Source organism: Rhinolophus sinicus, linkage group LG10, assembly GCF_036562045.2.
Source record: "Rhinolophus sinicus isolate RSC01 linkage group LG10, ASM3656204v1, whole genome shotgun sequence".
Lineage (NCBI taxonomy): Eukaryota > Metazoa > Chordata > Mammalia > Chiroptera > Rhinolophidae > Rhinolophus > Rhinolophus sinicus.
Window position 1 is genome coordinate 59,812,994 of NC_133759.1, and position 27,174 is coordinate 59,840,167.

Below are 27,174 nucleotides of genomic sequence, written 5' to 3' on the forward strand. Positions count from 1 at the left end.
TGTTTGTTTGAAAACCATTGGTAAATTCTGTCAAGATCATTTCAATCTTTCACTATCTATTTTTAAAATTTCAATCAGTTTTATATGGAAGGTAGGATTCAGAACTTGCAGCTAGGAAACACTGCTTGGAAGTAAAGGGTTACAGGTGTGACTTGTCTGGGTTTTAAAGAACAGCTCTTCAGATCATGGTTTTCATCAAAGTCATTTTCTACGTTTTTTAAACATGCTTAATAAGAAAAAATTTACGTAGTAAAAACAATATGAAGGATTGCTCTAAATATGGAAACATTGGGATGAATGTTATGTTTTAAAGGCTCTCACTTATGAAAACACAAATTAAAAAGTCCGTACTGTGTATCTTAGGGAAGGGAGACAGACACTTCTTTATTGCTTTCTAAAAAATTATTTTTTCACTATCCTTTAGCAGTAAGTATGAAAGAATATTGAGAATTCTCAATGGAACCTAAATTTCACTAAAAAAGGGAAAATCCAGAATCAATATGAAATTAATTACATTAAGGGCTCCAAACTCCAATGAAGGCTGAAAGTTAATTGTAATAAAAGAGGATTCTGTTAGTTTAATTCCCCCAAAAGTCTGGAGGCAGAAAAACTTCAGGAATTGATTAATTTTCTTTTGCTCAGATATTTTATAATGATTCAGCAAAACAAAGTTATAAATACTTCAGCCCTGAGTAACATTAAATTGGGAGCAGACTTCAACCAATTCCCCAAAGCCAGCTCGCCTCGGAAAAGTCAGCAATGTCAGGATATGCTTCGGTAGAGAAGTTTATCCTGAATTGATTGGAGCAGAGAAAGCAAAATCTGATACACATATTTTTAAACTCCTACTCCTCATCATGTGCTCAGTGCATTCCACCCCCATTGCACTTTTTTAAAAAATCGGATTCAAAATATTTAATTTGAAATCAATGTTAGTCAGATTCTGTAGAATTGACAAAAGAAAAACCCTAAGGTGAGTGAGTATGCATACACAGTTATTTTCACTATTTGTAACAGTTTTGTTCTATAAAGTTGCAGCAAACGCTGAATTAGTGAGTAACGAAACATTGTCCCTAGGGGGAAATACTGGGTTAGGTTCCTGCAACCTTTGGCTATAACGTTTGGTTAACTGGTCAATGCACAACTTTGTTTCATGTGTGTTTCTGTTTAAAGACATCTTATTTCATATATATTGTTGATTCATTAAATTGAAATCGTGGCCAACCACCCTCTAACTCATGTCTGAAGGAAGCTTCTCTAACGCACAGTGTCTCTCTAAGGCATATTGCAGCCTTCTTATACTGAGGAACATCAGATAGCACTTTAACACTATGCTTGGGGGCCATTGTGAACAGCAAAATCACCAGCGATAAGCACAAAAATGTGAAAAACCTGGTGCTAAATAGACTGCACATGAGGACACCTCTGTAGAGTATGAGAGCAGAAACAAGAAGGTGGAGTGTCACTTTCCTTAACCTCAGCTGGGAATGTTCATGGCAGTGACTCACAGTTTTCACTGCTCTGCATATTTCTGCAAATGATTGCCAAAGTGCTCCAAGTACTGAATGTGTGGTTAACAAATTTTAACGAGCAGGTGAAGTTCCAAATATGAAATGTATGAATAAGGAGGATTGACTGAGTGTGTATATATACATATGTCTGTATAGATGCATTCACATGTATCGTGTGTGATGGTATAAAGTATCTGTTCTCTGTTTACCACAGATTAATGAAGGAAAGCGTTCTCTCCATCAGGCCTTCACACAAAAGCCTCAGGTTTGGAGCTGGTGGACTGTTTGCCTGCATGAGAATCGTTGCCTGCAAGGCTGTGAAAGATAAACAGGTCAGGAAGGATCTACTGCCTCAAATGTAGGGTCCATAGAGAGTGGCAAATAGTAGAAACTACCATCTTGTCCATTTATGAGGCACATCTAAGGCTTCGAAGTCAGAGAGCTACTTCCTAGACATGTATACTCGGGCAAAGCATGTAACTGCTCTGGGCCTCCATTTTATCAACTACAAAATGGAACTGATTTTGGAGCATACATCTTTGACTTGCTGTGCAGATTAAATGAGATAATCCATGTAATGATTAAAAAGTATAACACATTATTGCCTGAAAAGGTGAAGGCTGATCAAGCCCCCAGAACCAACCACAGGGTAGAGAGGAAAAATTTCAATAGTTCCAGGCTTTGGAAGCAATCAAATAAATCCAGGAAATAGGACAGCTGATTTAACCAGTAATCTAGGTCATGGAAAAAAGAAAAGGAACGGGAAACTGTTCTAGATTATGGATGGACATAACAATCAAGTGCAATACATGGGTAAACCAAACTGTGAAGAGATACTTTTGAGACAATTGGGGACATTTGAGTATCTACTGGCTAGTAAATAGTACTAGATAATTATTGTTAATTTATCAAGTGTGGTAATTGGCTTCTAATTTATGTTATCTTACTTTATTTAATGTATCCTGTTGAGCACCCTTACTTTCTGGAATAAGCTGAGATATAATTAAAGAGAAAGTCAGATAGGCCTAATCTCTTGTCCTCTGCTCAACGCAACCTTCCATGAGTCAACTGGGATGAACAGGTCACCACCTTTACATTCAGTTTTCTCTGATGACTTAAGATACAAAGAATAAGAAATGTTCTCTGCTCTCAAGGGGTTCAAATTCTAATATGGGAAACAGATGAACTATAAAAATGTACACAGTTACCAAATGCAAGGTTGGAGAAAACTGTCTATCAACATCAACACAAGGTGGTATCTGAAAGGTGCCAAAGGCAACAACTGAAGAGGGCAGGTTGGGACATTTAGCAAATATTTACTGTGCTAAGTGCTGTGTACAAACACTGGGGATACAATGGAGATTAAGACACAGGCTTTGGCCTCAAGGAGCTCAAGGTCTATAGAAGGTGAAAGGGTGAGGAGGGAGGGGTCCTGGAGTACTTAGATCATTGCAAAAACAACTCGACAATGGTACTTGGAGACACCCATGGGATCTTCTGGAAGCTTGAAGGCCAGGCTCTTAAATGGGAAGAGGGGACCCAAACAGGTTTCCAAGAATTTAGCCTAAAGAAGGCAGAGAATGCCAAAAAAGACAGAAAGATGTCTCAGTACCAGAAAGACCTTTTGCTGATAGCAGTGGACTCAAACCTTTTTAAATTCATTAAAAGACGTGAGTCAGTATAGGCACATTTTTGTATGTAAGTGAAACAAAAGTTCCATATATCAATTCTTTCTTTAATACAAGCTGCTAAATACTTTTACTTTCTATTTTAATTCAGTAAAAACAAAATGGTAGGGTTGCAATCCTCTAAATTGTTGTGGCCACTAGAGTATTTCTGTGCAGATTGACAGCTATAGGCCTAAACCAAAGGTGGGTTTCGTGCTCAACAAAACAACAATTGTATGGGTAGTGGTCAGGCTCAAAGCCTCTGGAGCAGATCAACCAGGTCAGAAAAAGGCCCCTGAAAAGCCCTACTTAGTGTGCAAATGAAAGCGTAAATAGGCTTTGATTGCTTTGGAAAAGGGAATAAAGAACATCTTTTTGTTCTTTTGAGTGCTTTACCAAAAGCCACCCCACCCTTTGTTATGAAAAGCTGGTGCATGGGAAAAATTGACCGGTTTTAGGTACATAGCTCCAGTCTCTTTTAGAGAGATCTGGGCTGTTCAGGATGGTCCCTACCAATGGTGGGACAGGGCAACTGAGTCCCTAAAATAGTTACCTCGAGGAGATTATGCTAATGATTAAGTACAAACTCAAAGGGCCGAGAATGCAGAGGTGGGCTGGTTTGGGCACAGTATTTGGTTGATGAACTGAGCCAGACATCTTGGCACAGTGGGTGCTGCATCTGAAAGTGTAAACGGGAAAATGCTGTAATATTAAAGCTCGAAATGAGACTTAGGTGCACTTCTGCAGGCGCTTGGACCATGGGGACAGCCCAGTTCAGTAACTAACGGGCCATCCACAAGCAGTGGTGCAGGACCAGTCTTCAACAGCGCCACCGTGTGCTCATGAGAAGCAATGGCGGTAGTAACCGGATCAGTGTAGTTATTCGCGCCTTTGGTGGAAGAGTACTTCCTCTCAGACTCAGTAAGATTCTGGGGTTCTTGGTCTTGTGTATGTGCAGAGATGCCTCCAAAGAATGCTATAGAACATGCTGCTATTAAAGCAGAGATCAACTTTAAAAAAATATGACCAGATTTGAGTTGGTAGAGCCTTTTGCTCCGTGGGGAATCCCCGTATTAGCCTGGGTCCACCTTAACTGAGCCCATATCCTCAAGCACTTCACCAGTGGTTCTCCAAGAGTGATCCCCTGACCAAGAGCATCAGCATCACCCTGGAGCTTGTTAACCACGCAAATCCTGCCCCCCCCCCCCCCCACTGAATCGTAAACTCTGTGGGTGGGGGGCCGGCAATCCATGTTTTCACAAGATCTCCTGGTGATTCTGATCCATTAACAACTATTGCTTGACAACCATCCCACCTCTCTGCCTTTCTCTACTTTAACCACAACCCTATGTCTTGACTAGCTCCTGAAATTAAAACAATAGTTGAGACAAGTAAGTTCGTTAAGAAATTGGGAAAGAGAGCGCTGAAGACTGCAGAGTTGGGGCTTAGCTGGGTACTGAAAGCTGGTAGAATCTGACCTGGTAGAGAGCAGACAGGGTGATCATTTAGGAGGCGGAGGAGCGTGGCATTAGTGGAGGGAGGAAGGGACAAGGCATGACATAGGACAGTCAGAAAGCCAGTGTGGCTGTATGGAGAGGCGGGCCTTTTCTTGCAGATGGGCGACAAGCCTGCACAGGGAGTTTAGGATCAGACTGAGGTGGGCCTGAATTCCAGGATCAGACGCCAACGCTTTATCTAGGAGACAATAAGGAGCAAGGGAGTCCTAACAATGCATTATTTTGAAGGAAAAAAACACAATAACACCAATTTGGTAACTTTCTGTGTCAGTTCCTGTGCTACCTGCAATTCCCATGCGTGCTCTCATTTCATCCTTCTAACAACCCCAGGAGGTGTGAGCTTAGAGAATATTACACAGCCTTTCTTCTTTTTTTTCCCCCATGTTTAACAATATTTAGTTCAAATGTGAAAAGCATTTGTAGGGCCTGGGACTTGTTCTTTTGGTCTAACAAGTATAGAGGCACTCAACAAAATGACCTTTGTACTTTTTTTTCAAAAACTTTTAAGGAAAGAACAGATCATAGGGCCATAAAAGACTCATTTAGTCATACCCCCTTTTATTTTCTCTACCAATAGTCTTACACCCATTCCACAACCTTAATATACATTCCTGAATGAAGATTTACAGTTCATCTTTGCATATGTAACCATTTAAAATTACTTAGCACCGGCTTGCCTCCTATAATGCCAAACAAATCAAATCAGAAAACGATTTCAAAATGCATTTCTAGTGTTAGACCTGGACTCAAATGCAGACAGCCCAGCTCCGGAACCCATTCTCTTTGCCACAGTACTGTTTCTCAAACTTTTCTGGACTGAGCTGCAGTCAGAAATGTAAATTACATCATGACCCAGGATACACATAAAAAAGTGCTAGGAAACAATATTTAACCATGTCATGTACTCTGATTTTTTTTTCTATTCTATTTTCCTGTATGCTCCACTATTTCATCCTTTGAGAGTTTTTAGTTAATGGCTCAGTAAATTAACTTTACACCCCACTGATGATTAGGTTAAATCCATAGTTTGAAAAACACTGCATGACAACATACTTTGCAAAGAAAAAGCCAACCAATGTGAGACAGCAAGAATTTAAGACAGGACAGATGGAATTTAAGCACTCAGTTGTTGGGAGCAGGCGAGAAGTGTTGTGTTCAAGCATTTGGAAGAGAGAGAGAGAGAGAGAGAGAGAGAGAGAGAGAGAGAGAGAGGAGAGAACTGTGAGGGTTCCAATTATCCTTGAAGACTTCCAAGGAGAGGAGCAAAACATAGTTCTAAGCCTTGAGAATAAGTTGAATTTAGAGAAAAAAACGTTAGGGAAAGACATATCTATAAAACACTCCAACAGTTTCCAGGCCTTGAGGGATTAAAATCAGAACTACTAAGTCTCAGTATTAGTACCTGTTAGGTGGGGTAATAACTGTCTTTACCAGAAGAGGTTACTGTGAAGCCCAAAGGAATAATGCATGTGTTATGCTTTGCACTTAGCTGCTAAACCACATAAATAATTTAACAGTGTCTAGTAGCCACATTTAAAAAAGTAAAAACAGGTGAAATTAATTTTAATGTATTTTATCCAACCCAATATATCTAAAATAATATCATTTCAATATGTAATCCATATAAAATTATTAATGGGATATTTTACATTACCTTTTTCATATTATATCTTTGAAATCTAGTGTATACAGTTATAGCACATCTCAATTTTTAATTTTTCAGTTACAGTTGACATACAATATCACATTTATTTCAGGTGTGTAACGTAGTGATTAGACGTTCATATAACTTGTGAAGTGATCTCCCCAGTATCACACATCTCAGTTTTGATGAGCCACATTTCAGGGACTGAATTGCCATGTGTGGCTGGTGGCTGATCTGGTGGAGTGTGGTGCTGCACATAGAAATATTTGTAAGTATTACTATTGTTAAAATGATCATCATCATTATTATTCAGTGTTGAGGAAGGGGGTCAATGGCTATTTTGCAGGAGGGGATTGTGTGGAGCAGAGCAGAGGGATGGCCTTCTGAGCGCCTGCTTGCTGGGTTTCAGGGCTGCTGAGACCTCACGTCCACTAAGCCTGTGGGTCCTGCACTGTGGACGTTTGGGGCCCTTGGCGTGATGTACAGACTTGTCAGCATCAGAGCTTACAATATGGCCACGTTTATACTTTTGTTTCTGGTATGAATTAATAATTTACTTACGATATTTAATAAAAAGCAGACATCACCTCATCGGTGTTTAAACAAAAACTGTGCTATTCATCTTATTAGTTCTGCTGAGGTTGTCTTCTGTGTGGGATTTGGAGGGTGGGGGTGGGCAGGCAGTCTACAGGGTCATGTGCCATATGGTCCTTGGGTCTCAAAGTGTTGGCTTCTTGTTCTGGTGGGTCTCTGGTGGGTCACTGTTGAAGGCAGGTTAATAAAGTGGGGCTGTGGAATCGGGGCCTGAGCTGGGCAGAGAAAGCAGAATGCTAGTCAGTGTGCATGCTGCAGACAGCTAACGCTGGTATGCAGCTCAGGGAGAGGGCTGGGCTTGCTTGGTGCTAAGCACTTCATAGGCACAGCTCAGAGAAGTTAGACAACTTGCCCAGCTCCGTAATGGTTGAGCCTGGCCTCTCCCCAGGGTGTCTGCTCCAGAGTCTGTGCTCTTGACTACTTCGCTATCCTGGAACTTCCTCTCTTGACCTTCCTCACCAGAGCCACCTTCTCCTCGGCCTGGAGTTGCCCTGATTTGGAAGCTGACTGCTAGGCCTGGCTATTATGTCTAGTCAAACTTTTTCCTCCTCCGTGAAGGAAAGCTACTTTCACAAGTGACATGAGCAGGTCTGTTGTATGTGGTGGTGAATTCAGGTTTCCCAGCCCTCAGGGAGAAGTGCGTTAGAAGTGGGGTTCCAACCCCTCTTTTTCTGCCAAAGGCCAATGGCATCTCTATTAGGAGGAGCGTGTAACAAGTGCTGTCAGGATGAGAATGTCCCATCATCCACCGTGCCCCAGCTTCACTCTTCTGCCTTTGATTTCTTGAATTTGTCAAGCTCTTCCTTGTCTCAGGGACTTTGAGCTAGCTCTCTTTTCCCAGGTGTTGTCTGAGAATGTCCCCTCCTCAGAGTCACCTTTCTTGACCATCCGAGAAGTAGCCCTCAGCCACTGCACTCTGTTTAGTTCTGGCCGATTATCACATACCCATTTGTTGGTTTACTTGTTGGCTGCCTTCCCAGGAGAATATAAGCTCTCTAAGGGCAGAGAACATGGTTGTTTGGCTGACTTATGCTTATAGTACAGTGTTCGTTCCCAGACTGTCAGTAAATATTTCTCGCACAAATGAAAAACATCGAGGTCCTTCAAGATTTATGCCCACTGTGTGAGTCTGGGTAAATTCCTTCCCTCTCTGGGTCTCAGTTGTCTCATCTGTGAAATGGCCTCGAGATGACCTCTAAGCTTCCTTCCAACTCTGAAATTCCACAGCTCTCTGATCTGACCTTGAAAACCGCTGAGCCCCACCCCATTCAGTTATTTTGCCTTTATCTCCTAGTACTTCTTTAGAAAAGGGTGCGGGGATGTTCTAGTAGAACTTTAATTCCTTTTTGAGAATTTGGGCAATTTTCCAATTCTTGTAATTGTGTTAGAAACCAACAAAGTTACCCAAGTTATTGATTCTGGAGTTTCGAATCTCTGCTGCAAGACCAAACCCACAAACTGGCAGCTTGCTTTCTTTCTTTCTTTCTTTCTTTCTTTCTTTCTTTCTTTCTTTCTTTCTTTCTTTCTTTCTTTTTTTTTTTTTGTAACGTTCTCATATTATAGGCCAGTCCCTGAATCAACAATTTCTTCACTATATAATAAAGTTGTGTTTAAAATTTTGCTTTTGACTTTCATTGCAGCCAGGCATGAAACGAGAGAATGAGGGTGCGTTCCAGATGAGTGCACACTCAAAATCATTCAAACTCTACTTGGAAGACGAGAGGAAGATTAATAATGAGAACAAACAGGCTTTTGGAACTAGGCGCCCCATCCTCCCTTTTCTGTAAAATGCAATCCTTCTTCTAAGAGAGTAAATGGAAAAGACACCAGAGCAAACAAACTGAAGGAGGTGCTAACACAATGGGAACTTTTGGTCTCTGCAGACCCAGATAAAGTGAAGACTGAACTATGTACGTGATGAAACCCGATAATTCAATGTTCATTCATTCATTCTTTCATCCAACAAATGTTTATTGATTACCTATTCTGTGCCAGATTTGGGGCTGGGCATGAGGATAAAACAATGAATAAGACAGATAGAATTCCTGTGTAATACAATAGTACTCTTTATGATACTAACATTATTCATACTTACTATGTGCTTGACACAATCAACATAAGTGCTTTTCATGAATTTTCTCATATAGTCCTCACAATATCGGTATGAATCAGGCACTATTATGAGTCCAGTTTTAGAGACAGAGAAACTGAGGCACAAGGGACTATAATGAGTTGTTCAGGATCATACGGCTGGACCGTGGAGCAATGGGATGGCTGCGGACGCTGAGCTTACACAGTGAATGAACAGGTGAATGAATAGGTGATTCTGAGAGGGTTTGAGAAGGGATAAGATCAGATTCACAGAGAAAGGGCTGGCGGGAGAGGATGAGGCAAAATTTGTGCAAGACGGGATGTCTAAACTGAGATCTGAAGGCGGAGAAAGAAGAACCAGGCAAAGATTACAGGGCATTGAGAAGATGGGAGACATGTGCAGCAGTGGGACCGGAGAAGAATGGGAGATGGGTCTGGCAGGGTGGACGGATCGTGAAGGGCCTGGGAAGCCAGGCTAAGACCTTCGTGTCTTGGTGGTAACGGGAGGGCCCTGAAGTAGCACCATCAGCTTCACCTTTTGGAAAGGTCATGTCTGACTGCTCTGTGCACAGAATGGACTAGAGAGTTGGAAGTAGAGAGACAAATTAGCTCCAGGGCAGAGGTCATCATGATCTGACTTGAGGCTGGGGGCAATGGTGAAAAAGAGTAGTGTATGTATTAGCTGGAGAGCATTTAGGATATAGAAATTATGGGATTCGATGATAATTCAAACCTCCATTCTTTAAATCAGGCAGGAGACTTAAGTTTGGTTGCCTGGGATAATTGATAACCCTCCACTTCACTTTGTGTGATGCAGACAGAGTTGCACATGAGAACACCAGGGAGCTCTCTGCCCTGTGAAGTTATCTTTTCTCAAAGGCCCAGCCAAAGCTGGTGAGAAGAACATAATTACCTCCATGTTACAGACTTTGCCATTGTTCTTTATTCTGTTTTTAAAGTCCCTCATGTGAATTCCTCTGCTAATTTATAACCAAGATCTGGTGCTTTTCCTTTTAACTGGTGGCTGGATGTGATTTAATCTACCATGTTTTACTTTTGCCTTGGCTTTTGAGAAGTTTAGGGTGGATTTTTATACTCATAGTAAATATATTAGCCAAGGGGCTTGACTTATGTTTTCCCTTTTTAAAATTTAATTTCTATCATTGTGTACATGTGTCTTTCTTATAGTCACAGGTGGCCTCCAATACTGTTTGGAAGAAGAGGTGTATAAAATAATGAGTTTGAATTGCTCCTCTGGAAATGAGGTTACCAGGTCTAGCTTCTAAACTGACTCCTTCTTTACCTGTTACAAGTCCTGAAATTCCCCCATTGGACACATTCTTTTGTGTTAGGGCATCATCTTCACAAGATCCTTGAGAAGCATACGTACATATATTATTTTAGAGGATAACTTTTCTGCCCTTATTCATAAGCCAGAAGCAATGAGTTTATTGAATGTAATGTCTGCCACTTAGCAGGGTGTAGGACTTGGAAAGGACGGGAAATAGGACAGGGGTGTTTGGGTGGCGTCTTGGAGGCTAGTGACACGTTGGAGGCTAGAGCTTGGTGAAGGAGCCCCAGGACAAACCTGAGTGGGAGACCATGGAAGGTCTGTTCAGATCACCCCAAAGGAGGACAAGAATCATTGACAGGAGAAACAGAAAGTCCAGAATCTGGTCCGAAGAAAGCAGGCTACAGTGTGCCATTCAGCCTTCTGTTCTACCCCATAATGTTGACACAGTCCAACCAAGCCACCCTTTTGACTGACTTGAATAGCAAACTCAATACCATGAAATAGGTGCCTGCCCCAGTGGAATTATGTTTAACAGGCTTGGAAAGAGATTCCTGCTTTCTCTTGTCTAAGTATCTTTATTACATTTCCAATGTTGGTGGTTCACTCATTGTATCAAGTCATTGCCATTTCAGGAAGTCTCTGCCACAATGTGAGTACCCCTGAGTGGTGTCATACAATGAGGATGAAATAATAGACACATGGGCTTTGGAACTGGAAGGGGGCTTGGAGGTTACCGACAACAAACCTCATGTTTGTGGCAGCTGGGGAGCCTTAACCACGGGGAGGTAAACTAATCAGCCCAAAGTCATTAAGCCAGTTAGTGGCAAAACTTGCATTAGAAGGCAGGTCTATGACTTCTAGTAGAAACTCTTTCCATATCACATGAATAGAGGCCAGTTTCTATCCAATTCCTTTCTAAAGTAACAGCTAAATAAAAGGAAAGTTGAGATCCAGGGTGAGCATATTTTGATACGAAGAGAGAGAAGAGAGCAATAGTAATTACATGGACTTGTTTATGGGGACCTGAACCATTTCTGTGAGCATATGTTGTGTCTGTGGAGAACTGTCCTTTTTCTACCCCACGTGATTCTGGCAGGACCATCAGTCAAAAAGCCTAGATAGATCACCCCCACTGTCCCACTCTGTGTGTATAGGAGAAGGCACATGACTAAGCCAGGTCAATTATAGTTCCCCATGCCTATTTTATAGATATTGGTAAGATCAAGAGGTGGGTTCCAGATCCAACTGGAGTCCCTCCATGAAATGGGACATATAGACGTCTCACTTATTCTGTGAAAACTATTTGGCCTGGAACTTTCTCATGGCATTTGAGAAAGGCTGCCGGAGTATGAGGCCAACACACAAGAAGGCAGAACACAAAAGAAGAAAGCATGAGTAAGAATGAGAGGAAGGTATGGTGAAACAGACTGAGAGAGAGATTAAGAGATTGAGACAGAATACAAGAGCAAACAAGCATCTGGAAGAAATAATTTGAGTAACTGGATCCAGCTATGCCTGAAGCCAGATACACTCCAAGGCTTTTCACTTTATGGGAGCCAGTAAGTACGTTTTATTTTTTCTGTTTAAACTAGTTCAAGTTGAGGTTCTCATAGTTTCAACTGTAAAGATCCTGTTTATAATAAGCTTTTTATATATTATCCCACTTGATTTTCTCAAGCACCCCGTGAGATAGACATTATTATGATCACCATTTTATGAATGTGAAAATTGAGGCTCAGAGATGTTTAGTGATTGGCTTAGGTTATAGAGCTTTTTGAATACAGCCTGTGTTACTCTTTATACGATGCTTTGTTTTTATCTGTGAAACAAACCCTCACTCTTCAAGGGTTAGGCTGAGAGGCCTGGACACCAGCTTTTCCTTCTGTGGCTGGTGAGGGGCTAGACGTCCTCCTTGCTGACTCTTCTTCCTAACCTGGCGTGTTCAAGCATCATTAGCAGCGAAGGTAACGCTAAGTAGAAAAGAAAACTACTCTTGTCCACATGAAGTGGATTGTTTGAATCACAGAGTCTGGGCATGGTGTGCTTCCTCAACGGCCAGAGGCAGGCTGGTGTCCAGCTTTATGTGGGCACACACTGTGCCCACAGCCCAGGCGGCCGCCGCCCCCTCCAGTACCACAGCAAGCCCCGGCGGGAAGTACAACCATGAGCCATTCTCTTTGAGGTCAGCATGTGGTGCAGCCGGAAGCCTGTGGTCAGCATGTGGCAACTCAAATAATATGCTCCACCAGTGTGAGAAAGCCACAACCCAGCACGGAGAAAACAGTCCACCAGAACTTTCTACCTCAGGTCTGCTGGGCAAGAGGGCTGCCGTAGCCGGGATTGGAGCAAGGCCTCAGAGTTCAGCAATGCATATGCCGTGGAGAATCGTGTTAAAGGACAGGTGGGCTGTGACAAAGGGGAACTCCTCTAAACACGAGTTTAAGAGGCCTGACTCTCCTTGTCTGCTTTCTTTCCCCCAGCACTGGAGCTGGATGAGGACACGTAGACACATCCTTTTACTTCTGGGGCTTCTAACCGTTCCCTCCAAGAACACGCCAAGTTCTGCACCTCCCTAATGAAGAGACCCAGCCATGGGGGGTGTGACTGGATTGTTTTTTGGACCAGTTCCTTGGATAATTTGGTGTGCCTGCCTCAGTTTTTCTTCCATGTTCCTGTGAGCCATGTGGTCCAGCACCACAGGAAGAAAACTCTGGGAGTCACCATCCTGTGACTTGTGAGCACATTTTGCCTCTGATGTCTTTTTCCTGAATGCATTTCAGCTTTACTCTTCTGATTCTTTGTCTCCCATCTGGTTTCTATCTGACTCAAGCAGCTGTTTTTTCCATTTAAAATAACACACTTACCTCTTTCTTCTTTACATGCCATGTTTTCAGTTTTGAAATGCTTTGTCATAGGGACTGAAACAGATTTTTTTTTTTCCTTTTTATTCTTCAAGAAAAGAAGTACCTGCATTTTGATTTGGGTGTGTGCAAATTCTTTAAGCAGATCTGCAGAACAACTGCAAGAGTGTGTTTCTCCCTGGTTAGGATGCCATTCCACATTTCCACAATCACTGTGCTCTGTGCACAGAAAGACTTTCAGCCATGGCTAATATTAGCAAAGCAGAGTATATATAACATGGTCAGTTGTGTATCATAAATATTTATAAAGACCCTAGGAACCTCTCTCATAATGCAAAGAGATGCGCCTAATAAGAGTTGATCAGTATGTGCTGGACATTTTTGGAAAATGAAGAATAGATGACCTTTTATCCAAATGACAAGATTCCCCCTCCTGCCCCCCCCCCCCCAGATTTTAAAGATAGCTGGGAGAGCAAAGCCTGGAATTTTCTTTGCTGACTGAAGACTGGGGTGGAACACTGCCATCGGTGATGGAAGAGTTTATTCCTGTCTTAACTAATTATACACTATCCAGCCACACCACAAGGAACAGAATACAGGGGAAATTTGAAAAAGATTAAGTTCAATATTCAAGACAGTGGCTGATTAAATAAGAGGCAGGGGTAAGGCGCTGGGATCAGAAGGAGAATCAAATCCTGACTCCACTATTCTCGCTCAGCTTTGTGATCTTTGTGTCCCTAGATTTCCCTTCATTCTCAGGGTCTTTGCACATGCTGTTCCTTCCATATGCAACACCCTTCCCCTGTTTTGCTTCGATGTCATCTTCCTCAGAGAGGCCTTCCTCCCCCCACACCACCATCGATGCAAGCATGGCCACATGCCTTTTTTGTTTCCTTCATTGTACAGAGTATCAGCTCTTGCTATGTCTTTTCCCCCTTGTTTTCTCTGTTTCACTCTCTTCCAGTCTTCATAATGGCTGTCGTCCTCCCCTCCTGTCTCTTTCTCTCTCTCTCTCTCTCTGTCACCTATCAATCAATCATAGACTTTATTTTCTTGAGCAGCTTTGGGTTTGCAGAAAAATTGAGTGGAAATACAGAGAGTTCCCATATGTCATATACCCCATCACACCCCCTCTTCTAAATCCCCCAATTATTAGCATCTTGCATTAGTGTGTTACATATTTTACAATGGTGAGCCAATGTTAATACATTATTAACTAAAGTTTACAGTTACATGAGGATTCACTCTTGGTGTTATACATTCTATGGGTTTTGTTAAATGCTTAATGACGTGTATCCACCATTACAGTATCATACAGAATAGTTTCACTGCCCTAAAAATCTCTTGTTCTCTTCTTATTCATCCCTCCCTCCCTGGAACACCTGGCAACCACTGGTATTTTTATTCTCTCCATGAGTTTGCCTTTCCCAGAATGTCATATAGGTGGAATCATACACTATGTAGCCTTTTCAGATTGGCTTCTTCCACTTAGCAATTCTTTCCCCACCTGATTTTTAACCACTGTATTCCAGAGTCCCTGACATGGGAAGTGCCCAATTAATATTTATGGAATGAACAAATGAATGAGCCTTAAGTTGTCCTTACTTGTAAAATGGGTCTGCTTTATAGACTTGTGAGGATTCATGAAGGTAACACTTGGGAAGGGCTTGCCAAGAGTATGGCCCCTGGCAAGCCCTCCAAAGTGGTGGTTGCTATGTTTCATATTCTAGGGGCCTAATCCAAGACTTGGTGATGCTGGTGTGAGCATGCAGAACACTTCGGGGCTGATAGTGTGTTTATGAAACTCAGGCTTTTGTCAAAGCTCTGGCAGGTAAAACTCTGATTTCTCCACCAACCTCTCTGTCTCAGAACAGCTACCCCTAAAATTATGGGGCCCTTGGGATGTCTTGGAGAACTGCTGTTACGATGTGTCTGGCGGCAGTGTTTTCAGTGAAAATGATTTCCACTATTTACAATTAATCTGAGAGATGCTTCTTTCAGAATCATTCTGGGGATTTGTGTTTGAAATGTTCTTATTTCTTTTCTCCTACATGCTGTTTAGTAAACCCAGCTTTTCGTAAAGTAAATTTTCACACAGTGTTCCCAGTTTTACTTCCTCTGCCATGGAGTGGAAATTCTAATGGCTCTCCCAGTGGGGCCTTGATGAGACTTCCGTGGTTATAAAAGTGTGGTTTGCACATGCAAAGTTTCTGTGTTAAACTCTTCAGTCTTTTGAAAATTCCAGGTTGCTGAAACAACTTCTGAAATGTGAAACGTGAAAAGTATGTCACAAGAGCTCCTATCCCTGGATTATTTAAAAAGCTTTTGGGAAATGGAGCATTTCTGTGGTCCTTTTAGGCCAAGATAGAAATTGTGTCTTCAATTACTATGTTTTGTCTATCTAATGCCATACATCTGGATACTTGGGAATGGCCAGGTGACTTTTGCATGAGTGCTCTGGCATTTTCTAAAGTGTTAGAATCATTGTTTTATAAAATAAAGTACAACTTTTTAGATTCTTAAATGGCTTGTGCTACAAAAAGGATGTGCTGTACAAAAATACCAAACTTCAGCAACTGTTAATATGCAGATCATATACCTCTTAATAAAGAACATATTATGCTAATTAGCCCTGCTAAACTATGTACAGAGGAAATTGCTCAATTATTGGATTTGAAAATAATTACTTATGTTCAATAGAATTAATAATGTAGTTAAACAATGTATTATGAAGAGCTAAATTATACATCATTGTAACTATGTAGAAAGTAACTATACATAGACTTAGGTATAATTAAAATACTAAAGATTCTACGTGGCCTTGTATGAAGGGAATTTGAATGTTAATAAACACGATTTCCACTTAAAAAAAAAAAAAGGATTGTGACACAATTGGTTACAAAACGGTAAAGCCCTTCTCGTTTTAATTGGAGAAAAAACATCCATCTTTTTGCTCTGGAAAGAAGAAAATGCTATATCCAAATTAACAGGGTGAAAAGTTTTAAAATAAGTTTCCTTCATGGAGCAATCTTATAATCTTCATAATTTGTTAGTTCTAATAGTTAAATGTCACTTGTGGTTTGCAACTTTAGACATAAATGAGATTTCTTCTTGGGACTTGGTCTTCTTGAAAGTCAGATGAAACCCAAAGGTAAGATCAGCTGGCTGTAGGTTAGAGCAGGGGTTGTCAAATACTGTTGCATGGAGGGATTATTTGGGTACTGAGTGCTTATTAAAAATGCCCCCAATCCCTGCCGAGATCTAACTTAATTGCCCGGGGTATGAGGTGAGGTCGAAATGTCTTCATGCATATGGGACCCAGAAATTTACTGGAGTAGTGTTGTTTAAATTAATATTATAGAGGGTTGTTCCAAAAGTTTTGCCGGTGCTCACTTATTTAATCCTTACAACAACCATAGGGGGTGGGTATCTTTATAATCCTCATTTTCTAGGGGAGGAAACTGAGGCAAAGGATTCTGCAGCTCTCCCAAGGTCACACAGAGCCAGATGGCTGGAGCAGAGCTGGGAATTAAACTCTGATTAGCCTGGTGCCAGAGTCCAAGCTTTTAGCCAGTTTGCTACATGGCTTCTCATGTGTTACCCTTGTTCCCTTACTTTGAATCTAAATGGTAGATTTTTTTCCTGCCACTTGTTGCCTGAATGAAAATTTGCATCTGTACAACTGAAAATCCATCTGTACAACTAGTTCAGCTATTTTATATAACGCAATCTGTTGATTCTATCAAGATGACCAGGCATATAAACTAGTACCACTTAAAAAGAAATGGATATAACCATTAGGATGGCTAATGATAACTGTTGGTGAGGATGTGGAGAAACTGGAATCCTGGTATATTGCTGGTGAGAATGTAAAATGGTGCAGCAACTATGAAAGACAGTTTGGCAGCTCCTCAAAAAAATTAAACACAGAATTGTCATATAATCCAGCAATTCCATTCCTAGGGATACACCCAAAAGAATTGAAAGTAGGGATTCAAACACACTCTTATACACCAACTTTCATAGAAGCATTATTCACAATAGCTGAAAGGTGGAAATAAGCCAAATGTCCATCAATGGATTAATAGATAAACTAAATGTGGTATGTCTATACAATGGAATATTATTCAGCCACGAAAAGATAAAGGATGTCATAGGAATGGCGGCAGTGGGGCACACTTTTTGAGTTCTCCTCCAGATCTTATCACAAACAGGACATCTATAACCCATCAAAGGACTCTCTGCTCATAACGCAGAACAGCTAAGAGTCTCATGCAAGGATTACTTGAAGGTGGGCAAATTGGGCAAGCAGGGGAAGAGGGAAGGGAGCCGAGTGGAGATGCAGCCCGCATCTGCGGCGATGGAAATGCAGCCGGCATCCGCAGCTGCAGAGACGCAGGGGATCCCAGGACGGAACAGACAACACAAAAACCAGGAGGTGGGCTCTTTCCCTGCATCCCACAGCTGATCTCTCCCACCAAGGGGGTAGCATATCCAGCATTTGAGGCAATAACCTCAGTGAGACCTCCAGTTGGGCCCTAGGCCGGACAAAGGACACAAACTCCATACCTGGCCCCCCCACCCCCGCTCTTCCAATCCTACCTCTGCCCTTCCAGAGACTTAAACTGGCCCCTGAACTGAGGAGTAGTGTCAGATTACAGAGGAGCCTTAGTGCTCAGGCTCTGGAAAGACTGGCCTGCAGCTCTGACCCAGGGAAGAGGCTGGGAAGAGTGTGATTTTTGCTGGGCTAGGCGAGAAGAGACTCCTCCACCCCCAGCCACCACCTTTTCAGGCCTGCAGAAAGAGTGTGACACGGCTGGTCTGGGAGAGAGAAGACCCCTCCATCCCCAGCCCCCACCCTTTCTGGTCTGCCTAGGGCGAGGCAATTACATCTGCGGAGGAGCTCCCAGGGATCAGCAGTAAGCGGCAGACGCAGCTCCGGGCTTTCAGCAGCCCAGAAATCTCCCGCTCGCCACACACACACACACACACACACACACACACACACACACACGGAAGAAGTGCCCTAAGACTCAGGAAAACTGGACACAGGGCTGGTGGTGCTATTCTCAGTGCGCATATGTCCAGGCAAGAGCAGAAACTGCACTGACTTTGTAGAAACTACCATCCAAACCCCTCAGCCCCATGCATCTAAATCTGCAGTTCCAACGTCACTCTGGGCACCAGGTGACCGGCTCTGCCTGCACAATACACAGAGGACTATTTGGTACAGCAGAGGACAACCTGGAGATTACTTGGTGGGCTTAAGCCAAGACTGGCACTGCTTTTTGTTTTGTTTTGTTTTGTCTTTATATCTTTGATATCTTTGCCTGTGTTGAGTGGGGGTTGTCGGTTGTTTTTACATGTGAAGGTATTTGATTTTTTCTTTATTGTTGTTGTGCTTGGTGATTTGCTTTGTTCTGAAATTGCCCTACCAGGGTCCAGCTTAAGAGGCACAAGATTCAACACACCCAGAGGCCAACTCCAGACCAAACCAGAGTACTACCGGGTTTAACCTACAAGTGACACACCCAGAAGGAATTCTCTACAGGCACAAGAGCCCATAGAGGCCAAACCATATTTATATTTAAGTGGTCAACCCTCAAGTAGCAGAACACCCTGCGATGGGCAGAGCCAAGTCTCACAACTAGTCAGCCTAGGAGTTAACCCCACCTACTCACAAGTGAAAAGCAATTAAAGATCTTCTTTAACAGGACAACATACACAACACAAGAGTTACCTTTGGAGCACACGCAGAGGAGAAGAACAAAATAGTGCAAGTCAAATATAAAGGACACATACCACATAAGATAACCCAGCAAGAACTAAGAACTCTAGGGGATCTACCTAATACATCGAAGCAAATACAGAGAGTCAGCCAGAATGGGGAAACAAAGAAACATGTCCCAAATAAAAGAACAGAAGAAACCTTCAGAAATGGAACCAAATGAAACAGAGGTAACCAACCTATCAGAGACAGAGTTCAGAACACTTGATGATAAGAATGTTTAAGGACCTTAGTGATGACATAAAGAAGGATGTAGAAACCATAACGAACAATCAGTTAGAACTAAAGAACACAATTACTGAAATAAAGAACTCACTTGAAGGAATTAACAGCAGAATAGATGAAGCAGAGGATCGAATCAGCGACTTAGAAGACAAGTTAGCAGAAATCACTCAAACAGAACAACAGAAAGAAAAAAGAATAAAAAACAATGAAGATGGTTTAAGAGACCTCTGGGATAACATCAAGCGCAACATGCATCATAGGAATACCAGAAGGTGAAGAGAGGAAGCAAGGGGTTGAGAACATATTTGAAGTAATAATGTCCGAACACTTCCCTAACCTGATGAAGGAAACCAACATACAAGCCCAGGAAGTGCAGAGAGTTCCAACCAGGATAAACCCAAACAGGTCCACACCAAGACACATTATAGTTAAAATGGCAAAGGTTAAAGACAAAGAGAGAATCCTAAAAGCAGCAAGAGAAAGACAGAGGGTTACATACAAGGGAACTCCCATAAGACTATCAAATGACTTTTCTACAGAAACATTGAAGGCCAGGAGGGAGTGGCAGGAGATACTCAAAGTGATGGAAAACAAAGGCCTACAACCTAGATTGCTTTATCCAGCAAGGCTATCATTTAAAGTTGATGGAGAGATAAAGAGCTTCCCAGAAAAGAATAAGCTAAAGGAATTTATTACCACCAAGCCAGCATTGCAAGAAATACTAAAAGGACTTCTGTAAATAGAAGAAAGATGAAAACAATCTAACTACAAATTTAAAAATGGCAATAACTATGTACCTATCAATAATCACTTTAAATGTAAATGGATTAAATGCTCCAATCAAGAGACATAGGGTGGCTGAGTGGATAAGAAAGCAAGACCCTTGTATATGCTGTATACAAGAGACTCACCTCAGATCAAAAGACACACACAGGCTGAAAGTGAAGGGTTGGAGTAAGATATTTCATGCAAATGGAAATGAGAAAAAAGCTGGAGTTGCAATACTTATATCTGACAAAATAGACTTTAAAATGAAGAACATATTAAAAGACAAAGATGGGCACTATATAATAATAAAGGGATCGATCCGACAAGAGGACATAACCCTAGTAAACATCTATGCACCCAACATAGGAGCACCTAAATATATAAAACAGATATTGACTGACATAAAGACAGAGATCAACAGTAACACTATCATAGTAGGGGACTTCAACACACCTCTGACAACAAGGGACAGGTCTTCCAGACAGAAAATCAATATGGAAACAACAGCCTTAAATGACACATTGGACCACTTGGATTTAATCGATATTTTCAGAGCATTTCATCCCAAAGCTGCAGAATACACGTTCTTCTCAAGCCCACATGGAACATTTTCCAAGATAGACCATATGTTAGGCCACAAAACAAGTCTTGATAAATTTAAGAAAACTGAAATCATACCAATTGTCTTCTCTGACCACAGGGTTATGAAATTAGAAATGAACTACAGGAAGAAAACTGGAAGACACACCAATTCATGGAGGCTGAATAACATGTTACTAAATAATGAATGGGTCAACCAGGAGATCAAGGAAGAAATCAAAAGATATCTCGAGACAAACGAAAATGAAAACACGACGACCCAAAATCTATGGGATGCCACAAAAGCAGCCCTAAGAGGGAAATTCATAGCATTGCAGGCCTACCTAAAGAAACAAGAAACATCACTAATCAACAGTTTATCTTCACACTTAAGGGATCTGGAAAAAGAACAGCAAAATAAGCCCAAAGGGAGTACAAGGAAGGAGATAATAAAGATCAGAGCAGAAATAAATGAAATAGAAACCAGAAAAACAATACAAAAGATCAATGAATCCAAGAGTTGGTTCTTAGAGAAGATAAAAAAAATCAACAAACCTTTAGCCAGACTCATTAAAAAAAAGAGAGAGAGGACCCAAATTAATAAAATCAGAAATGAAAGAGGAGAAGTGACAATAGACACCGCAGAAATACAAAAATTTTTAAAAACTACTATGAACAACTATATGCCAACAAATCTGACAATCTGGAAGAAATGGACAATTTTCTAGAGGCGTACAACCTTCCAAGGCTAACTCAAGAAGAAACAGAAAACCTGAATAGACTGATTACCACCAGGGAAATTGAATCAAGGTAGAAATCAACAATCTCCCAACAAACAAAAGCCCTGGACCAGATGGCTTTACAGGTGAATTTTACAAAACGTTCAAAAAAGAATTATCACCTATTCTCCTCAAGCTCTTCCAAAAAATCCAGCAGGAGGGAAGACTCCCAAACACTTTTTATGAAGCCACTATCACCCTGATCCCCAAATCAGTCAAAGACACCACAAGAAAAGAAAACTCAGGCCGATATTTCTAATGAACATAGATGCAAAAATCCTCAACAAAATATTAGCGAACAGAACTCAGCAATACATTAAAAAGATCGTACACCATGATCAAGTGGGATTCATCCCTGGTATGCAAGGGTGGTTCAACATCTGCAAATCAATTAATGTGATACACCACATTAATAAAATGAAAAATAAAAATCACATGATCATATCAATAGATGCAGAAAAAGCATTTGATAAAATCCAGCAGCCATTTATGATAAAAACCCTTAGGAAAGTGGGACTAGAGGGATCATATGTCAACATAATAAAGGCCATATATGATAAACCCACAGCTAACATCATACTCAATGGTGAAAAGCTAAAACCATTCCCCTTAATATCAGGAACAAGGCAAGGTTGCCCACTTTCTCCACTTCTATTCAACATAGTACTGGAAGTTCTAGCCACAGCAATCAGACAAGAAAAGAAATAAAAGGCATCCAAATCGGTAAGTAGGAAGTAAATTTGTCATTATATGCAGATGACATGATACTATAAACAGAGAAAACTAAAGACTCCACCAAGAAACTATTAGAGCTGATAGATGAATTTGGTAAAGTAACAGGACGCAAAATTAATATTCAGAAATCAGTTGCATTTGTATATACCAATAATAAAACATCAGAAGGAGAAATTTAAAAAACAATCCCATTTACAATTGCTCCAAAGACTATAAAATACCTGGGAATAAATTTAACCAAAGAAGTAAAAGATCTGTACTCAGAAAATTATAAGACACTGAAGAAAGAAATGAAAGAAGATACAAATAGATGGAAACACATACCATGTTCATGGATAAGAAGAATTAATGTATTTAAAATGTCCATAGTGCCTAAGGCAATATACATATTCAACGCAATTCCTATCAAACTTCCAACGACGTTTTTCACAGAAATAGAACATATATCCTAAAATTTATATGGGACCATAAAAGACCCTGGACAGCCACAGCAATCTTGAGAAATAAGAACAAAGTGGGAAGTACAACAATACCTGACATCAAATTATACTACAAGGCTACAGTAATCAAAACAGCATGGTACTGGCATAAAAAGAGACACATAGATCAATGGAACAGAATAGAGAGTCCAGAAATAAATCCATGCCTATATGGCCATTTAATCTACGACAATGGAAGCAAGAATGTACGGTGGGCTAAAGACAGTCTATTCAATAAATTGTGCTGGGAAACCTGGACAGACACATGCAAAAAAATGAAGCTGGACCACCTCCTTACTCCATATACAAAAATAAATTCAAAATGGCTTAAAGACTTAACTGTAAGATCTGAAACCATAAAACTCATAGAGGAAAATATAGGAAGAAACTTCACAGACATTACCCGGAGTAAGATTTTTACTGATATGTCCCCTCGTGCGAGGGAAGTAAGAGAAAAAATAAACATGTGGGATTACATCAAACTAAAAAGTTTTTTTCCCAGCAAAGGAAACCATCAATAAAACAAAAAGGGATCCTACTGAATGGGAAAAGATATTTGCCAGTGATGTATCTGATAAGGGGTAAACATCACAAATTTATTAAAAAACTCACTCAACTCAACTCCAAAAAAACAAACAACTCAATTAAAAAATGGGCAGAGGACATGAAGAGACATTTTTCTAAAAAGGACATACAGATAGCAAACAGACATATGAAGAAACACTCAACCTCACTAACCATCAGAGAAATGCAAGTAAAAACCACAATGAGATACCACCTCACCCCAGTCAAAATGACTATTATCAATAAATCAACAAACAACAAGTGCTGGCGTGGATGTGAAGAAAAGGGAACGCTTGTGCACTGTTGGTGGGATTGCAGATTGGTGCAGCCACTATGGAAAACAGTATGGAGGTATCTCAAAAATCTGAAAATGGAATTACCTTGTGACCCAGCAATTCCACTCATAAGTATCTATCTGGAGAAATCCATTCTCTAATTCAAAAATCTTCATGCACTGCTGTGTTTATTGCAGCACTATACACAATAGCCAAGACATGGAAACAACCGAAATGCCCATCGGTAGATGACTGGATTAAGAAACTGTGGTACATTTATACAATGGAGCATTACACAGCCATAAAGAAGAAAGAAATCTTACCATTTGCAACAACATGGATGGACCTAGAGAACATTATGTTAATGAAATAAGGCAGAGAAAGGCAAATACTATGTGATCTCACTTATATGTGGAATCTAAAGAAAAGAATAAGTGAATGAACTAATCAGAAACAGTTTTGGAGACACAGAGGAAAAACTGAGGGTTGCTAGATGGGTGGGGGGGTGGAGATAAGGGGGTAGGTGAGGGGATTAGAAAACAGTTGGTAACCACAAGATGGCCACGGGGTTTTGAAAATTAATTTGGGGAATGTAATCAATAATGTTGTAAAGATTTTGTAGGGTATCCGATAGACATGTGTCTCATTTGGGAGACCACCTCAGGGATGACGTAGATGCCTGATCACTGCACTGTACACCTGAAGCTGAACAATAATGAATGCCAACTATAATTTATATATATATATATATATATATATATATATATATATATATATATATATGTATATATATGTATGTATATAGTTACAGGAAGCAGAATACAGCATTAGGAATAGAGACAATGGAAATGTAATGGCTCTGTGCGATGTCAGAGGGATAGTGGATGGGGGGAGGGGGATTCACACAGTGTGAGGGATATAAATGATAAATGTTTAAGTAAAAAAAAAAGATAAAGGAAATTCTGACACATGCTACAACATGAACGCACTTCGAAAGCTTATGCTAAATTAAATAAGTCAAGCACAAAAGGACAAATATTGTATAATTCCACTATTATGAGGTATCTAGACCAGGTAAATTCAAACAGGAAAGAGAACAGAGGTTATCAAGAGCTTAGGAGGGGGAAGAGGATCATGGGAAATATTGCTTGAGAGTCCAGCATTTTTGTATGGGATGAAGAAAAAGTTCTGGAAATATAAATAGTGGTGATGGTTGCACACATTGTGAAATTTAGCCATTGTTCACTAAAGTGTACACTTAAAATGGCTAAATTTTATGTTATGTATACTTTACCACAATAAAAAAAGAAAGAAAGAAAGAAAGAAAGAAAGAAAGAAAGAAAGAAAGAAAGAAAGAAAGAAAGAAAGAAAGAAAGAAAGAAAGGGAAAAGGGAGAGCATCAGCCAAATGAGAACTTTGGATTTGATTCAGATTCTTATCTCAGCTCTTGGCATTTTATCCAGATAATCATCCTTGTTGTTACCTATTTCAGTGTGTGCACAGAGACAGCTGGGATAACTCTAAAGAGATATCACTGAAATCTGTTAAATGTTAATATTCCCATTTAGAAGAAAATCGCTATTAACGTTAAAAAAAGCATAAAAACTATTTTAAAACATTAAATTTCTAACAAGTCCTAAGCAATATAATATGTTAAGATGAAGAAAGTCCCTCGGATTCTTGTAAGGGGTGGTTACCACAGTGTTGCTATGACTATGGTGGGTGTTGCAATGGCTCATTCATAAATACAGACACCCCAGTTATTGGCTTATCCCAGGAACATGTCATTAGAAACAGAATATATAACCTGGACCACCAAAAGGAAGAACCGTTGCTGACTCAACTGGAAGAGCAACTTGTAGATTGTATTCAGCTAAGTAAGGGTTGTGGTTTGAGCAAAAACAAACATTACATAAAGCAGAGTTTGTTGTTCAACCCTATAGAGGATGAGTAAAGTTCACAAGAGCTCATTTCAACATGTGTAACCAGATGTGGACACGAAAGAATTAATATGGACCAGGAAACACTATTTACTATGCTTGAGGACCAAATTCATCATAAGCCCTGGTGTTCAGAAGACAGACTTTCATGACCCAGGAATGAAGGAATGGCCTCTGCTTGATAAAGGGAATGATCACTACTTGACAAAGATCAAAATTATATACTGGTAGGACTACCGTGAGGGATAATAAAGCTTATGGTGAGTTGTAGTAAGCACTTGCTACTACATGGCAGATAAATAAACTCGCAGTGTCTTCATCTTCTTACATAGGGCACTTGAAGAATCTTTTTCAGTTATTCAATTGAAGGAGCAATGTGCTAATCTTTGAGTCTGTTTATGACTTCTTAATGTGAGAGTCAACATCTAGATAGCTAATATCTGCCAATCAATAGTGTTGATTAAAAAACAAAAATCATTGCAGGGGCCGGCCCAGTGGCTCAGGTGGTTGGAGCTCCATGCTCCTAACTCTGAAGGCTGCTGGTTCGATTCCCACATGGGCCAGTGGGCTCTCAACCACAAGGTTGCCGGTTCAACTCCTCGAATCCCACAAGGGACGGTGGGCAGCGCCCCCTGCAACTAAGATTGATCACAGCACCTTGAGCTGAGCTGCCGCTGAGCTCCCAGATGGCTCAGTTGGTTGGAGCGCATCCTCTCAACCACAAGGTTGCTGGTTCGACTCCCGCAAGGGATGGTGGGCTGCGCCCCCTGCAACTAGCAACAGCAACTGGATCTGGAGCTGAGGTGCGCCCTCCACAACTAAGACTGAAAGGACAACAACTTGAAGCTGAATGGCACCCTCCATAACTAAGATAGGACAACAACTTGACTTGGAAAAAAAAAAAAAGCATTGCAGAATTTAAAAAAAAAGGTTAAGAACAGCTAATCAGTTTACTTTAGGAAAAACTTCCCCCTAAAATAACTAATCTAGGTGTGAATTACTTTATTTGGCTAAGTAAATGGACAAACCAAAAATTATTATTGACTTTTGCTCTGTAGTTGTGCCTGTGGTCTCTCTATTTAGAATATAGAGACAGTGAAATAATACTCATTTGCCAAATCTCTCAAATGAGTCATATCTCTCTAACCATCACCCAATGCAAGTCACCCTCAGCTTTCACCTTGGCTATTATAGTAGCCTCCCAGCCGGTCTCCCTATGTCCAAGCTAGGTCCCCTCAAGTTCTCAAGTTTCCAGTCCCCAAAGTGAGTAATCTCTTTAAAGTGGAGATCTCATCATCTCACTTCCTTGCTTAAAACCATCCAATAGCCTCCCATTCACTGCCCTTAGAAAGCCTGGAATAATCAGTAGGCCCCGCTGGACCTAGTTTGTCCCTCACACGTGGGTCCCTGGTCCTGCCCTTGACTCTGTACCTCCCTCTGCACTCCTCCCTCCTGACTGCAACAGTCACATCAGCCTATTACAGTTCTCTGAACTCACCTGAGGCTTTCCAGCCTCAGCCTTGGCTGACTCTAGTCCCTCTTCCAGGAACATCTTTGCTATTAGTTTTGACTTGATTAACTCGGATTTCACAACCCTCCTTCACATACACTTTCTCAAAGAGACTTTTCTGGAACACCTCATCCCAATGAGATCCTCTTGTGCTCTCTCTCTTTCTCTCAGATTCCTTTCCTCTAGAACACATATTATAGTTAGTAACTGTATTTTTATCTGAGTGATTATACACTTAAAGTCAGCTGTCCACTGCACTATAACCATAAAAAGGGCAATGTGTATCTTATTAATGCACGTTCAGAATCTAGCAGGTAGGTAACCTGGTACATAGCAGTTCCTTCGTACATAC